Here is a 17,494-nt window from a genome sequence, read left to right as displayed (position 1 = left end):
TATGATCTAGGAACCACTTCAGAAGGATGAAAAATTCCACAATCTACCCTAAAACTTTTTTTTAATCATAATTTAGGAGAAACGTTACCTTTACGATACAGCTCTCCCTTCCATGCAACAAAGTGATCATCAGTTCCAGATTTTTTTTCAGTAGCATAAATATTAATTTAAAACAAATATAGTCACATCCAGGGGCTGGCCCCGTGGCTTAGCGGTTAAATGCGCTCGCTCCACTGTTGGCGGCCCGGGTTCGGATCCCAGGCACGCACCGACGCACCGCTTCTCTGGCCATGCTGAGGCCACGTCCCACATACAGCAACTAGAAGGATGTGCAACTATGACATACAGCTATCTACTGGGGCTTTGGGGGAAAAATAAATAAAATTGTTTAAAACAAATATAGTCACATCCAAATGTAAACATAAATATTTTAAAGGCAAATCATAATCCAAGAGTTAGTTATTTAATTAGATGCTGCCTGTCTTCCTGAGCTAGAACGAGGAGCCACGAGGGCAGGAACTGTACGTACGTCATAAGCATGCTGTGCCTTACACGCAAGCAGGTGCTCAATAAAGATGCGTTGATGAAAAAATGCAGATCACCCCAAGAAGGTTCTTAGGCTGAACATTGAGAACTCCATGTTTATATGTCAAAATCGTACCTTTTGCATGGAACTGTACCTCCGATTTTTCTTACCTGGAATCCCTTCACTCCTACCAGTGGTCTAGCCAATTCCTCCACAACCTTCTAGGCTTCACTCAAGCCCAACTTCTTCCAGGAAAATCTCTTCTCTTCTACCACTCCAGTCCACACAAATCACCTCCTTTTTGGCCTTCTACTAATCATATTACAGTCAGAATCCTACAGATCGGCTCCTCATTTTTCCACATGTCCTAGTTCTGCTTACTCAGCAGTTGTGTAGGGACACTTACGCCTCTTCAGCCCATGTGGTGCTGACCACAAGAGACAGTGGGGTTCAGTTAATCTTTGCTTGGATGGACCAACTAGCCTACTATAGTTATTTTCTTCAAACACTGCTAATGCCAGTGATTATAGACTTATAGTCAAATGTCTGTAGGCAATTTTAGAGTAAACTAGAGATACAACTTACAACATATAAATAGCATGTCCCACTGGGGGTGGGGAGGAAAGTCAGAGCAAGGCCTAGGACAAGTATCATAACTGGACCCCTACCACAACTACAAAACACAAGAAATCCCACATTAATAGTCTTTTCAACAAGTCCTTTAAAGTTCCCCCCAAATATACAATTTGAGAGGGAGCATGATGGAATACCAAGTATTTTCTTGGTTTGCACTCTTTTGATTGATTCCTAAAGATAATTTTTATGCACTGATTATGCCCTTGTTTCCTCCCTTTGGAATGTGGACCTTGGTGCTGTCAATGGTCTGTAGTCTGTTGGGGTTCATAGAAGGAATCCATACAACATTAGCATCAGCAGGGACTTTAAAGATCAGTCCACCACCCCCATCTTACAGATGAGGAAACTGAGGCCCAGCCACTGAAGCCACCTGCCCAAGCAGTAGAGGAGAGTCCAAGAGCATGGACTCTGGGTTCTCACCACCTGGGTGCAAAAGTCACCCACTTTTCTGTTTGCTTCTCTGTCACAGGGGATCACAGCACCTCCACCTCCTACAGTTGCTGGAGGACTGGATGAGGTGGTGCCTGTAAGGCACAGAGCTGCAGCACTAGAAGCGCTCATAAACGCCAGGCATCACCACCAGGGGCACACGGCCAGCTGGGGGCTGTGCCAGGACTAGACCAGGGACCACTCAGCTCAGTGCTCACTCCCCATACCCGAGTATTGTGCCAACCTGGCAGTACTCCCCAAATAAGGCAATGATGGGAAGGAGCAGTTAACCCTCTAACATTGCCCTCCAAAGAATTGGACAGGCTTCAGGTTCATGGTATCCTCTTGTGGACTGGGTTATTACGGCTTACATGAGGCTGACCTCTGCCCCTGGGCTGCCATAAAAGGAAAGGGCTGAACTTGAGAATGCAGGCTGCCCTCACCCTACCTCCAGATGGATGAGGACCAAGGGCATTCCAGATAGACAGAAATCTAGACATCCCGAGTGCTGTCTCCACACTCCTTGTCCTCTGAGAGCAAAAGGCTGCAAAGGTCAGATGCCTCGGGGAGGCAGCATGCTGAGTGGGCTGACACTCTGAAACAACTCCAGCACACCAGGGGCGGGGGACTGTATACATTGACCTTATGGAATGGCCAGAAAGGTTCCCCTCGTGAATCTGGATGTAGAGAAGTTGCCAGATAACTAAGGCTGGATCACAGACACCAGAGTGTACGGAAGAGTCAGGATAACAGCCTCTGGAGGAGCCTGCCTCCATATTCCTGAAGCATTCTGACAGGTCCCTTTGATGTGTTTCTGCAACTGGCATGTTCCAGGGCTTTCTTCTCCTGGTGAGATGGACCCAGGCCCACTGGCAACAGAAACATCACTCTTGGGATGATAAAGTAAACGCACTAACCCTCACCTTTCTCTGTTGACTCCCAACACTCTTCCAGATACTTCCTGCTGCTTTGGAGGCCTTTGCAAGCTAACAGGACCTGCCAACCCCACACTTAGAACAAAACCCAAACTCGCCACCATGGCCTACGTGACCCAGCCCCCGCGCACCTCTCTGACCACCTCACGTTCCTCCCTCTTCCCAATGTGCTCGGGCCACACCTCGAGTCCTTGCCCCCTGCTTGACCCCGCAGGCCTCCCCGTGGTCCCTTCTTATCACCACATCTCAGCTCAGGTACCACCTCCTCACAGAGACCTTCCCTGTCTACCACCTGCCCCATAACTCTCCCTCTCATTAGCCTTTTTCACTTTCTTCTTCATAGTATTGATAATGCTCTGAAATTATCGTTTATTAATTTGCCAAATTGTTTACTGACTGGCATTACAGACCATAAGCTTTGTGAAGGCAGAGACCTTGTTTCTGCAGATTTTGTATTTCTAGCACCCAGCCTGGGATAGAGTGGACATTCAATAAATATTTATTGAATGAATGTATGAATGACTGTACTGATACCAAGTCAAATGGTCTATTGATCAGGCAAAGAACCACAGATGTGCAAAATATAAAAGGATCATCTGAACATAATCCTCTCCTGGATTATGAGAAACGAACAAACAGAGGTCAGAGAGGCAAGACACTTACTGAAGGTCACCCAGCTAGTGAGGAGCAGAGAAAGGTCTGGAATGCAAGGCTTCTGACTCCTCATCTGGTGTTCTTTCAGTCATGCTACACCTCTCTAGAACCTCTAGGCCATGAACAAGTTCTCTTATTCACATATTCACTCTGCTATTTATTCAGCAAATATTTATTGAGTGTGTTCTGTTTCAGGAACCGTGCCAGGATCAGAATCCAAATCAAGGGTGCTGGGATCCCCTCGTCCACAGTCCCAAAGAAATCGCTGGAGGCAGTGATAGGATCCTCTTGCTGGGGGCTCTCCAGGATTGTTCCACAAATCGTCCATCCTCCATAACTGTTCCCAGAGTGAACTGGGGCCTGTCCTTGTCCCAGCTCAGAGACTCCCCAGTTACAGGGCAGATCCTCTGCCAGAAACATGACAACGACACGCAGCCACAGAAGCAGTGAGCCAGAGGTCCAGAGGGAGGGATAGCACTCTGAAGGCTGTGGAACAAGCTGGCTGAGTCACCACGTGTCAGCTGAGAGCTTCTCCCCCTGTTTGGATCGAACCTTGGCAAAGAGAAGCCACCACTGAGGCCTCTGCCAAACCCACTTCACATGGCCCTGGGTGCCAGGGGAGAGGAGGGACGAGCCCAGGCCTTCCCCAGTCGGTTACGGTGACTGGAGGGGAAGCCAGGGCTCCTTTCTGTGGCTGCGAGGGAGGCCCCTTCCTCCCACTCACTGAGAGCCAGGAGGGGCTCAGGAGGTGTCAGGATGGGGCCTTCTGTGACCTGGAGAGCTGCCCTGCCCGTGGACGTCCGGTTCTGACAGCATTTTCCCTTCCTTTTGGGCACCTGACTGAGGCCAGTGGGCACAGGGGGCAAGAGAAGGCGGGAAGGAGCGGGTCCCGAGCTGCAGGACTGAGCTAAGATCTCAGACCCTCAGCGTAGAAGGGACCTCCTCTGCCAGCCAAGCTGCTATCCTTCAGGCAGCCCCGCTGTAACAGGGACACTAGGAGCCTGCCCTGTCAGCACCCACGCCCTCGCTGAGCACCTTTCTTTAAGAGGCATGGCCTGTAGCAGCCCAGCCAGGCACTCAGCAGACAAGTATTAAGCTCCTACAGTATTCCAGGTACTGTGCTGGATACTGTATGCACATGATCCCTGCTCACACACAAGTTACTGCTAGTGAGTGTTGTGGGCTGAACTGTGTCCCCCAGAAAGGTATGTTCAAGTCCTAACCTCCAGTACCTGTGAATGTGGTTTTATTTGGAAATAGGGTTAAGATAAGGTTATACTGGATTAGGGCCCACCCTAATCCAATGACTGGTGTCCTTATAAAAGGAGGGCAATTTAGACACAGAGAGACAGACCCCAGGGGAGAAAGCCACGTGAAGGTGGAGGCAGAGATGAGAGGGACGTGTCTAGAAGCCAACCAAGGCCGAGCATCGCCAGCAACACCAGCAGCTAGGAGAGAGGCATGAACAGATTCTCCCTCAGAGCCCAGAAGGAACCAACCCTGCTGACACCTTGATTTTGGACTTCTGGCTCCAGAACTGTGAGAGAAAAAAATTCCTGTTGTAAAGAAGGAATTCCTGAGTAAAGAAGAGATTAAAAGTGCTTAGATATCTAGAATGCTATGGAAACGTGGAGGACCAGAGAAACCTTCCTACTAACCTGAGCTTTGAGGATGAATAATAGTCAGCCAGAGGAATGAACACACCAAGTTGCCTTTTGGGGCTCAGGGGAAACTTCCAGTGAAAGCCACGTCTGAGCTGAGACACCAAGGACCAGTTGCATTAAGCCAGGCAAAGCGGAGGAAACAGTGACCCAGAAGGAAACAATCTGAGCAGAAGCCCAAAAGTGAAGGGGCAGAGACCTGCTCAAGTCCAGCAGTTCTGGAGGGAAGTGGAGAGAGAGGGGAGATATTGGTTTTCTGTTGCTGCATGACGAATTACCATAAGCTTAGCGGCTTGAAACAAAACCCCTTTGTTAGCTCACAGCGCTGTAGGTCGGAAGGACAGGCACGAGTGGCCAGGTCCTCATCTCAAGGATGAAGTCAGGGCAGCTGGCTGTGTCTTATCTGGGCCTTGGAGTCCTCTTGCAAGTTCATTCAGGTTGTTGGCAGAATTCAGTTCTTTGCTGGCCGTCATCCAGGAGTCGCTCTCAGCTCCTGGAGGTCATGCTCAGATCCTTGCTAAAGGGCCCCTCCATCTTCAAAACCAGCAACAGAGATCAGCTCCTGCATCTCACTCCCTGCACTCTGAGACTTTCTCACCAGGAAGAGCTCAGTTACTTTTAAGGGATCACATGACTAAGACAGACCTCCTCCTTCCTTTTCTCATCCTTCTTCAAGTCACTATGCCATATAGCATAACCTAATCATGGAAGTGCTGACCCACCATATTCACAGGTCAGGCCCACCCTCAAGGCAGAGGACTAGGCAAGGGTGTGGGTCACTGGGGGTCATCTCAGAATTCGACCTACCACAGCAAGGCGTGTCGGCGGCATCCTGCAGACCAAGGCTACCCATTTCCCCATGCCCTTCTCCTCTGGTATATACTTCTGCCTTTATTCCTCCTCCCTCCCCACCCAAAACACACTCCCAGGCCTGCAGCTCCACTCTGGGCAGCCCCAGCTCAGACTGGCCTCACCTGTGGACTCATGGGAGACTCGGCTGATCATACTGCTGTGTGGCCGCACAGGCAGAAGCCAGTGGAGGTGGGAGAGATGAGAAGCCAACTTTTGGAATGCTCCTCGATGGGCCTGGAAAGTGGGGGTTACCCCAGCCTGCTGGTGGCAACCACCTAGTCATTCTCCTACCATTCTCTCATTAGCCTGGCAGAGGTGGTTCTCAGAGCCACATCGGCCCTCACACCTTTCTCCATAAGGCCCATCCCCGTGAACCCCGTTCAGCTGCCACAATTCAAACACAACTTCGTCTTGAACTGTGAACGTGGCCCAGCCCTCAAGCGTAATATCGAGGCCCTGCCACCTGCCTTCTCCACACGCCCAGATCCATCTGCAAGCACAGTCTGCTCTGAGGCTGTGCTCCCTGGGCCTGGGCAGGCCTAACCCAGCCATGAGTCCCACAGCCCTTGTGGTCAGACCAGCAGAAGCCCCTGTACAGCTCGTGAGGTTCTCTCCTGGACACGCCCATCCTTCCTTACTCTCAACGCCCGACCCCGTTCCTAAGGACTCACAAGCCATGTTTCTGACTGTGTGCCCTAGAGCACGGAGAGAAAAGCCCAGCGTTTTCACACCACTTTTACTGTGTACTTGAGGAAGGCTTTGCAAGCTGCAGGACAGCGTGAGAGGACCGACTCAACAGCCCCGCTCAGCCGTGCCAGAGTTAAACCAGACCCAAGGAGAAAACAGGAAGTGCACAGAATGAGCGACCCAGTAAGGGGCTACCCATGTGAGGGGATGGTGGTTCCAGGCCTTCACACAAAGTCAAGGACATGCCACTGTCCCCTCACCTGGCTTCCCCAGGCTCCAGCAGCCCAGCCGAGCTCTCAGCAGCAAGCAAGTCATGGCTCACCATCCATCTTGGAAAGGTCAGGAACTAAATTTGGAACTTGGCTTTTAGTTCTTTTGCATCTCTAAGTTATCTTGAGAGTGTGACCAGAGAGGAGGCTGAGGGAAAAGGTTCACAGAGGAATATGCCAGAAAAGAAGGCATCAGAGACAAAATATATCTGTCTGGTTTTAATAACAGTAGTAATAGTCATTGTGATAACACGGCTACATCTCTATGGCACTTTGCATTTTCCAGAGCATTTACATACATCCTCTCATTTGAGCCTTGCTGTGACTCTGTAAGGTAGGAGTTATTACCTTTATTTCACAGTCGAGAAACCTCAAGTCTAGGGCAGTAAAGTGACAAGGCCACGCCACTGGTCAGTGGCCAAACTGGAGCTAGAACCCGAGACTGTGATTCCCAGCTCAGTGCTCTTCCGCTACCCATCACACATCCCTGTGCTTTAGGCCGCGGCTCCATAATGTCTTCACGTCTCCAGCAGAGCCTCGAGGGCTCGGGATATCCCGTGAAGCCTTAAGCATGAACGGGACATGGCTCTCGCAGGGCTGGGTGCTGTTGAGGCCCCCGACATCCAACTCTCCTGGCCCTGACACTAGACTGTACTGACTGAGGTCCCAACAGAGCCCTGAGTTCAAATGTGGGCCCAGGGACCTCCAGGGAACTGCTTCCAATGACTCAGTCCCCAAGAAAGCTCATTCAGGTTTTAAGCTTGTCTCAGAATCAGGCTGATCTGGGTCCCCACCCCAACCAGAGGTTCTCATCTCTGTAGGAGGAGGCCTGGGGGCCTCAGGTTGAGGATCTCAGCTAGTATGCATCACTGGGCTTTGGGAGAAGAAAGCCTCAAACCCAAGACTCCCGCTCAGGCAGCAGTTATGGAAATGAGCCTCTTCCTCGCCCACCTCCCACACTGTCCAGATGCACCGAGCAGGGGCTCCAGGGCCATGCCCCTCAGCCTTAACACAGCCTGGGGCTGCATCTCCCACATTCATTGTCACTCCTCCTTTGGCATCCCTTGGTAAAGATCTCATCACATGTATCACATAAACGCTAGCTGAGTCCCCAGTAATTAAAGGACCATATTCTAGGCAAAATATCCCTCCCCACACACTTGAGGAAGGCCACAGAGCACAGCAGTTCAGGGCACGGACTTGAGAGGCACAGACCTGGGCTGGAAACCCAGCTCTATCGCCTCACAGCTGTGCACCTTGGGGCGAGTTAGTTCATTTCTCTGTGCCTCTTTTTCCTCATCTTTAAAATGGGATGATTGTAATAATAATAGAATTCTCATGGGGTTGTTGAGAGGACTAAGTGAGCTTAGAACATACTTAGAACAGTGACAGCAATATGCCAGCAATATATGCGTGGGCTACATGAGAGGGGACGTAGCTATTATTACTAGTTGGAAGGCACTAATCCAACAACTTCAATCATACAGAAATCAGTGAGAACGAAGGGAATAAAGGGAAAAACGGCTTCTGAGAAGCCAAAATCACTGTATAAAATCCATAAATTGAAGCTAATGCACTTTATTCATAAGTAAGCCTCCTCAATCAGAGTCTATTTATTCTTACTTGCACATAACTATAATGGATTTGGTTATCTAGTTTCCAAGCCCACAGGAGAGAGGGAGCAGCCAATTACAGGGCAGGTCCGGGAGCAGGCAGACACCCCAACAGGAGTGGTATGTGAGAGCTCTGCCCACAGCCCTGGAATCACAGTGTTCTGGGACCACGTGGAGGCTCCTTCGCTCTCCCAATGGCTTCATGGTATTACAGCAGGCTCAAGCACTGAAATTTCTAATGGTTGTGCAGTCCCAAAAAAGGATGAAATATGTTCAGAATTTTTCTTTAAGGATTCAAGGATGCGTATTTTATATTCTAGAAAGACTTTCTTCAAATATACTTAAATTAAAAGGAGCTTGGTACATGAAAGTGGTTCTATTACATAGAGTGGATATATGTGGAACATTTTACCCCCAAAATGAATACAGATGGATAAAAACGGAGCAAGAAGTGTCACCATACTTAGATGTCAAAGCATCATGTCCTCTCACCCCATCCGCTGGCAAGTGCAGCGCAGACAATGCCTTCTCTGAAATGTTTAGTGAGGGAACACTGAGTCAGACAGCTGCCCCAGGCCCTCGAGGGCCTATGACGGGCAGATGAAGCACAACTCTAGCAGGGAGCCTGTTATCCAATCCGAAACGCCAGGTTCCTCATGTGGCCGACCTGGTGGGCTTCGCTGGCCTCTCTGCTGCACTCGCCTTGCAACATGTCGTGTCCTGCGCCCAGCTCTGTCCTTTCTCCTAATGGCATCGGTGCTTGGAGCGAGGGTTTTCTCGTCTGTGTGTGGTTTAAACTGTGACATTTCTGTAGCTCACTTACCTCAGCGCATTCCAAGGAATACCATTGCTCAAGTGTCTGTGATGGTAAGGGTTGGAAAGGTTACGCCTGCCCTGCCTGGTACAGGGAGTCCTGGGGCACCTTAACACCCAGGCAGCTGTCGCATGACAGTTAAGCACACACACCTGGAGATAATCGCCCGTGTCTACACGACAGTGTCTTCCCTTCACAGCTATGTTTCACAGGGCAAATTATTTCAATTCTCTGAGCATCAGTGTCCTCATCTGTAAAATGGGATAACAACAGTATCCATCTCATCACGTTATTATGATGCTTAAATGCTTTAACATATACAAAGCACTTCAGACAGTGTCTGCACTTGGAACAAACTCAGAAACAGCACCTACTGTTATTGTGTTAAAGACTCTGAGAAGTCTTACAATAAAGTACTTTGTTTAAATTTGGTTATCTCGGCATTTACCAAATTTATTTTACAACAGAACAAAGTTTATTTTTTAAAATATCTGTTAATACTGCTGTAGAGTATTCAATCTTTGAAACATTTCCCATCTACCTCATTCTATGCTCACAGCAACCCTACATACACCAGAGAACAGAGCAAAGAGCTTAAGCCATGGTTTCACACAGTCCTGAGTTCAAATTACGGCTCTACCACCTGCTCACCAAGTCACTCTGCTTCTCTGAGATTCTATTACCTCATCTGAAATAAAGGGACACTACCTAGCAGGGTTCATTCACTCACCCATTCATTCACTCAGCAAATATTTATCAAGAGCCTGACACATACCAGTTACTGCTCAAGGCACTGGGGACAGAGTGGTAAGCAAGAGGGATAAATCCTCTACCCTCTAACTTATTGTTGTGGAGATTCAGAAGAGTGTGTGCAAAGCACCGGCACCTGGTGGTCACTCAATAAAGGCAATTATCATGACTAAGCAGGTTTTATTACTCCCATTTGCCAGAAGAGTTACAAACAGAAAGGTTAAGTGACTAAGGCCACACAGTCCAGGTCTCTCTTCCTAGGTCAACACCTGCAACCCTGGCTCCAGAAGAGCTATTAAGACACACCCTGCCCAGGTCTCACTTAGACAGTTCAACTGGAACCTGAGAGAAGAGATCGTCCTCAGCTGAAGTGCTTTCCCAACACAGTGTCAGGCTATTCTCCTATCTAAAGATAACTCGACACGCTGCCTCCCCACCCTGCTTCCCCTCTCACCACATGGCACGGAGAGGGTTAGCATATGATGCAGCAGCTACGTTGCTTGTTACCTGCAATATCTATTAGTACATTCATAACCCTAGTATTTATGCAAAGTGTGTGTGTCTGGTGCATTAGGATGACACATGCAAGATAACAATAATACATCTCGTTTTGTTATGATCATTATTGTTGATGCACGAAAGCCCCCAAAGACTTCTCACTCTTAGGCAAACATGATGACAAAAGAAACCACAGCTCACTGCAGGGAGATTAGGGACACTCCAGCTGGCATCTTGACTCACTTCTCAAATAGAAGCCTCTGACTCGGGGCCGCACATCCCTCCAGAGCCCGTTGGGCAGGCTTCAGCTTCACCTCAGAACTGGTGGTAGTCCGCATGCAGGACCCCGTGGGGGTGTCTTTAGCCCAGCACCGTGTGGGAATGGGGGAACCTCAACTTTACAGTGCTCAGGCACACCCTGGCTCCCTGTGCTATGACTGGGAAGGGACACAGGGTTGTTCCAGGCGCAAAACACCTGTGGGGAGTAGAGTCTCCACCGGCCACCCAAGGCTCTCCATTTGCGGCTCTTCCTTTGGCATGAATGCCTCTGCTTCCCTCCCTCTGCAGTGAGACAACAAGGTGAGGCACGCACAGACGCTCGCCAATCTTGCTGGATCAGAGTTGCCAGAAACAAGAGCTTTTTGTCTCCTCTCCCACCCTTTTGAGGCAAAAGCTAGCCTGAAGTGCCTCTGATTCTGACTTACCTCCAGGGACGGGGGGGATGGCTTTCAGCCTCTGGTTGTGAATTCTAAAGGACAACACACATCTGCCTGAGCCAGGCATGGCTCTCAGCAGGTTAACTCATTTAATCCTCACAACCAGCCTATGATGGCACTGTCATTACTGCCCCAATTTCACAGCAATAAATGGGAAAATCAGACATCCCAACCTTCTTCCTGGTCTAGCTCAAGCCCCTCTGATGAACCCCTTCCCCTGAGCTCTCTCCTCTCCCAGCCCCAGTGGAGAAGAAAAGCTCAGCCCCAAAACGATTCCTTTTCTGGCCTCTTCCTTTCTCCTCTCCACTTCCGCTTCAAGCCTGGCTCTCACTCCAGAGAGTGCACAGCACTGTTCTTTACACAAGGTCAAATGCCAAATATATTCTCTTACTATTTCAACTCAAGCCAAGTCTTTGTGGACCTGAGGGTTTGGGAGTTTTCCACACACAATGAGTTCGCTCAGCTCGCAGAGGTTGCTCCCTAGACATCATACAATTTACCTACTGGGTAACAGCTACTGGTAGAACGGGTGTACAGTTGGTATACTATAAACCATGTACTGCAGAGTGGGTGGCACTGCCAATAAGGAGACTGTGAATAACAAGAAAGAAACGTCACGTCACGGGCGAGTTCAGGTTTCATTATGCTTCACTAGCATGAGGAAAAGATAAAGATCATGGATTTGGGTACAAAAGTGTATGTTGGAGCATAAAACAAACAGACTTGTACTTAAATAATGAGAGAACCATCTAAAAAACTCTAGACTGGAATATTTTTCATCTCTTGGAAAGAGAAGAAAGCAAAGTGCTAGAAAAATAAATGGGGATTATATTAAGCAGGTGGGAGAAAGGAGAGGTCTGCGCGAGTGGATGGAAGGTGACAAATCTGCAGGCAGGAGCAGCGCAGATGTGAATTTGCAAGTACACGCGAAAAGAAGACTCTTCTAATTCTGTGCCAGTGTGCATGCGCTTTGCTAAATAGATTATTCTTGAACCCAAGAGAGTGGGAAACCTCTCGGCAGTTGACGTGTCTCATATTTCTGTTTGGACCTTCGAGAGAGCTTGTGGGCAGACAGCAGCAGACTGGAGAGACAGAGCTGAAGGTGATCCACTCATACGATGGTGAACATTCTAGGTCACTGCTCTCAAAGAGCAGCCCATAAGCCCTGCATCAGAATCACCAGGGGAGCCTGCTAAAGTGCAGACTCCCCAGCCCATACCATACTCAGACTCTCTGGGGGCAGGGCCTGGGAATCTGCATTTTAACCTGCTCTCCATATGATTCTAATGCCACTGAGATTTGAGAACCACTGCTGTAGGTGCATCATCATCTCTCCTTTGTATTTCTCAGAGCAGGACTCTGAAAGAGCAATTCTTCATTTGAAAAAAAAAAAAAACTGCAAGTAACAGGGGAATTCTCAGGCTTCATATTAGGGGTACTTAAATAATTTGGGAACTATGTTCTGGCACAAGAAGGGGAATATTTCAGTCAATGAAGCTCACGATGCACCTACTACTCCAGGGCCTTGGTGAGGGTACAAACACGACTGAGGTCCACTGCTCCTGCATGGAGCCCTAAGCTCAGCTCTCCTCACAACAGGCCAGGCCTCTTGTTGGTGGCCTTGAGTTGTCATCAAGACAAGTCTGAACCAGCAGCCCATCCCTCTTTCATATTTTTAAACTTCCTGTTCCCTTAGCTTCTGACTCCACTCTCTCCGATTCCCCTCCTGCCTCTCAGGCCAAACCTGCCTCACGCCCGTTCTTGGCTCCTCCTCATCCTCCCACTCCGCACACACAGTGCTCCCCAGTCTCCAGTCTTGGCACTCAGCTCCTCTCCCCTCCACCCTGGTGCTCTGAGCCAGGCCTGTGGCTTCTCCTTCCACCCATCCTCCTACTCCCCCCAAGTCTCTCTCTTCAGCATGAACTGTCCCCTAAGCTCCTGACCCATACTGACTGCCTGGTGGACATCTCCACCTGCACATTCCATGGGCTCCTCACTTAACGAATCCCAAATTGTACCCCTCATGCCCCTCCTTAAATGTGACCTTTCTTCTCAAGTCCTTCTCCTGGCTGATGGCACCTAGTTACCCACAACACCATCCCGGGAGTCAGCTCTCTCCTCTGTCCATAGTGTCCAGCTGGTCACAAGCCCAGGCAAGTTCACCCCCTAGATCCACCACCCTCCTGTCTATCCCTACTGTCACTAGCATCTGGACTTCTGCGGTTTCCTTTTCTCTTCACAAACAGTGAGGCCTCCCTCTGAGCCATCTTCCTCATGCTGTAAAAGCACCCTTTCGAAAATATGCCTCTGGACCCAGCACTCGCCCACTCTGAAAATCTTCAGGGTCTCCTCATCATCACCCACAGGTAAGTTCAACTGCTGGCGTGAGCTATGAAGCCCCTCATCACCTGGCTCTTCTCATTCACTTGAAATCAGCACCCTGTCCTCTGGTCATAAAGGGCACGACGACAGGGCCTTTCCACATGCATATACCTCAGCCTGAAATGCTGCTTTTGGCCTGGAAATCACCTCTTATTGGGGGATGCAACTCAAATATGTCCTCCCATGTGAAGCCTTTCCTTATTCCTTTCCCAAAAGCAAAATGAATCAGTCCTTCCTCCCTACGCCCTGACCCCTTGTAAGACCTTTCACTATTTGCAAACATCGGTTTACATGTTAATCTTCTCTGTTAGACATGGGGTCTGTCTCTTGAAGTATCCCAAACATAGTGCCTGGCTCTTGGCATGGATGTTTGCCAAATGACTGAAGAAGCATAAGATGGACCCATGCAAAGAAACATTAGAGGTACAACACCAGGAAAGAGGCTATCGTACTAGTCCAGGCAAAAGACAGTGAGGGCCTGGGCTGGGATGATGGGGATGGCATGATGGTATCAACAGCAACAATAATACCTAACACTGAGCCCTGACTACAGCAATCTTCTATATGTTTTGTCTCGTTTAATCCTCACGGCAACCTGTGAGATAGATCCTATTATTGTTGCTATTCCCATTTTACAAATGAAGAAACTAAGGCACAGAAAGTTTAAACAAATGACTTTGGAAATAGAAAAAAGGATAAATGTGATATGTTGCCAATAAAAATTTCCACATCTAGGTGCCTGGTCAGCTGAGCACAGTGAGGGGAAGAAGGTGTTCAAGACGACTCTGCGTGACAAGAAGGTCAGCAACGCCACTGACCGGGCCGGGGACATTCGTGTAGGGTTTTGTTCGTTTTCTTTGGGGGACGGGTTGTGTGACGGGAGTGAGGCAGAGTTCTATCTGTGCTTGTTTGTTTGAGGTATCAGCAAGACTTCCTGGCACACATGACCGTGTACCAAGACCTCACTGGGCACTTCATGCTCATCGTCTGCCTTATCCTTCCCTAGAACCCTGTGAGGGGACGTCACCTCCATCTCACAGGCCAGGGAACTGAGGTTCAGAAAGACCAAATAACTTCAGACTAAGACTCAGAGTTACAAAGTGGTGAAGCTAAGATTTGAACCCAGGTCTGCCCAACTCAAATTCTGCTCTATCCAAGAGGTCAGTAGCTCCCAAAGTTGACGGATCATTAGGCCCCTTCCCCAGTGAGGAATTTTCAAAATGCATATTCCCAGGCCATGCCCCAGAACTACCAAATTTGATCAGATCTATCAAAGCATCGAATCTGTATCGTTGAAGCTCTCCAGGTGGTTGTAATAATCAAGCTGGTTTCAAGAGTCACTGCACTGGTCCACAGGCCTCTCTAATGTAGAAAATACTGGTCCAGGCCTTCGGAAAGAGCTTAGAGCTGGAGACGTAAGTCTGGGAACAATTTGCCTAGAAAGGGAAGGTCAATTGTGGAAGTAGCTGAGCTCACCAAGGGAGAGCACAGAAAAAGAAAATAAGAGGGCCAGGATAGCACCCTGGAAAAAGTTCCAGTAGAAGCAAGAAGAGAAGCTAAAAGCAGCAGGAAGAAAATGGTAAGAGAGATAGGAGACTTAATAGCAACTATGTCCCAAAGCCAAGGGGTAAAAGAGTTCTGCAAAGGGGCATTTGACAACATAAGATGCTGTGGAGAGGAGGAGGAAGAGGAGGACCCAGATCATTATACTCATATTGGTTATGTCCATGGGGTAGAATAATATCCTGATCTATAAGCTGATGTGGGTTTTGCTTGGTTCCTTGTTTTAGGGGTTTTCTAATACTCCTTGGCCACCGTGCCCCCCCGCATTAAGTCGGTGGCTTTCACTGCCCCAGAGAAGGTATGACAGTGGAATGCAGAGAAAAGGAGTCAGACTGTGGCTTCTGGGTTCAAGGAGCATAGGTCAGGGCCTTGATGACAGTCTGGAAGACCAGAGAAGGGGTCTATTGGACGACGCTGTCCAAAGATCTCAAGATGGTGAATATGGGAGTATTAGAGAGGAAACAAAAATGAGTGAGACCCTGGACTGTGCCCTTGAGAAGGGGCCCTTGAAATCTTCACCCTGTCCCCATTCCCACAGCCCCAGAAGTGGCCAAGAGAGAAGCAGAGCTGAAGAGACTCCGTGTTGGGGAACAAGAGACCATACTACCCGCAGGGATCAAAGACCAAGATCCTTCTAGAAGGGACAAGGCCATTTCAACAGTGTGGATCGACCACGCCAAGAGCAGTATTTCCCCTCGGCCCCATAACGCAGTAGCCCTAGAGAAGTGCCCAGAACTAAGCTACACCTCCAGGGAAAGGGCTGAGAGCCCTGCATTTACAGAGACAAGGTTTATGCCTCCAGGCCAAAGGGAGTCTCCAACCGGACATCATGTTCAGTTACAGGAAAGCAAAAACAAGTCACATTTCTTTCCTTCCTGAGTTTGCCAACTGAGATCTATATCTGTTACATTCTAGAGATGGGATGGAAGACAGACAGCAAGGAGTTGAAGACAGAGCAAAAATGAACTGGCAGAGGTGGCACACACAGACTCTTTCTCAAAAAAACCTAAAATTAAAAATTTATACATATATCTCTCTCTCCATCAAAGGAAGCTCAGGGATAGAGCTAGCAGAATTAGGGAAGTGTGTGTGTGTGTGTGTGTGTGTGTGCGCGCGTGTGTGTGTGTATTTAGGATGGAGGAAACCTGACCCTACCTCCTTAATTTAGTAAGTCTCTGCCTGACTCATGGCTTGACAGAGGTAGGAATTGCCTTAGCAACTTGAAGCCCCTGTTCAAACTCCCACACTCTCTTCTGCACTCCTCAAACTCCTAGTGTAATGTCACTAAGTTCACTGGCTGTCCCCCCGCCCCTTCCACCTATCTAACCTCACCCTTCATTGGGAAGGAACAGAGGAGCAACAGGCAACAGAAGCCTGACCCTGTGAGGCCTTGAGAGGTGTGGGCTCGCATGCTGGTGTTATTCTTTTTTAAAAAACAGCTTTATTGAGGTATAATTTACATACCATAAAATTTTCCCAATGTAAGTATAGGACTCAATGATTTTTAGTAAAGTTATACAGTTGTGCAACCATCATCACCACTTAGTTTTAGAATACCCCTTTCACTCTATGGTGGGGTTTCTCCCCTCCACCTCCCGGAAGGGACCTCAGCCAGCCCAGGCTTCCCTCTCTTGCAGCTCCCCAAGCGCCCTGCATAACAAGGCCCCTGTGATGGTGCCATCTCTGGGGCCTAAGATCAAGCACACTCCTCTCCCCACTTCACAACTGCCTGGGCCTAGAGTAGACCCAAAGCTTCACTGGCTTCAGAACAAGACACAATTTTTCTTTTTATAAGATGCACATTAAGTGTTAAGCTGCAGGGGTTTGGGGGAGCCCTGGGGTGGGGGAGGAAGGTGCACACAGAGGAAGTGTAACCAATGAGAGATGCTCCTCTCCAGGGGATGCTTTTCCAGGGTACATTTGGGAGACACTTTGCTTGTGTTTATTTTGACACAGTAAAGATTTCTTGCCTATTAAGAGACAAGGTCACACCTCAGAAGCCCGCATGAACTGTGGCTAATGCTCTGCCGGCCAACTCCGGCCATGTCATCACTCGGCGCTCGCTGGCCAGCTCTGGAACCTGTCTCCAACACACAGCCCCAAGGCAAGCCATAAGACGCAGCAGCCTGGCTCACACCCAACACCGTACTCAATATGGAGCTGGCGCTAACTGTAAAAAATGGGAAAACGGCAGAGAAGTTTAAAACGTGCATCAGATTTACTTGCTGAAGGAGCCAAAGAAAATGTCAAAAGTTAAAAAGCAAAAGAATTACACCCATGACATGAGGAGCAGCCATACCACGGAGAGGAGACTCCTGTAACCCTCCTGCTTCTTTTAGAAACCACCTCGTCAGGCAGTCCAGTCTCACTAGCTAGAGGAAGGTGTTGACGACAGGGGAAAGATGCGCTTTGTGGGAATTACACGGTAAGTTATGGTGTCTTTGCAGGGCAGGGGGAGAGAGACAGGATTTTCCTACAGGCCTGTAGCAGAGGCATCCCAGAGTGCCCC

General features: G+C 49.0%; 1 protein-coding gene across 1 annotated transcript in view; it reads right to left on the bottom strand.

Moving 5' to 3' along the window:
- The window catches only part of CACNA1C (calcium voltage-gated channel subunit alpha1 C), a 638,289-nt gene that overhangs the window by 559,814 nt on the left and 60,981 nt on the right, over nucleotides 1–17,494 (bottom strand). The gene's annotated exons all lie outside the window — the stretch shown is intronic.

The sequence above is a fragment of the Diceros bicornis genome, chromosome 17, assembly GCF_020826845.1.
Source record: "Diceros bicornis minor isolate mBicDic1 chromosome 17, mDicBic1.mat.cur, whole genome shotgun sequence".
In the NCBI taxonomy this organism is placed as follows: domain Eukaryota; kingdom Metazoa; phylum Chordata; class Mammalia; order Perissodactyla; family Rhinocerotidae; genus Diceros; species Diceros bicornis.
Note: the sequence above shows the minus strand (reverse complement) of the source record. Positions and strands in the feature narration are given on the sequence as shown.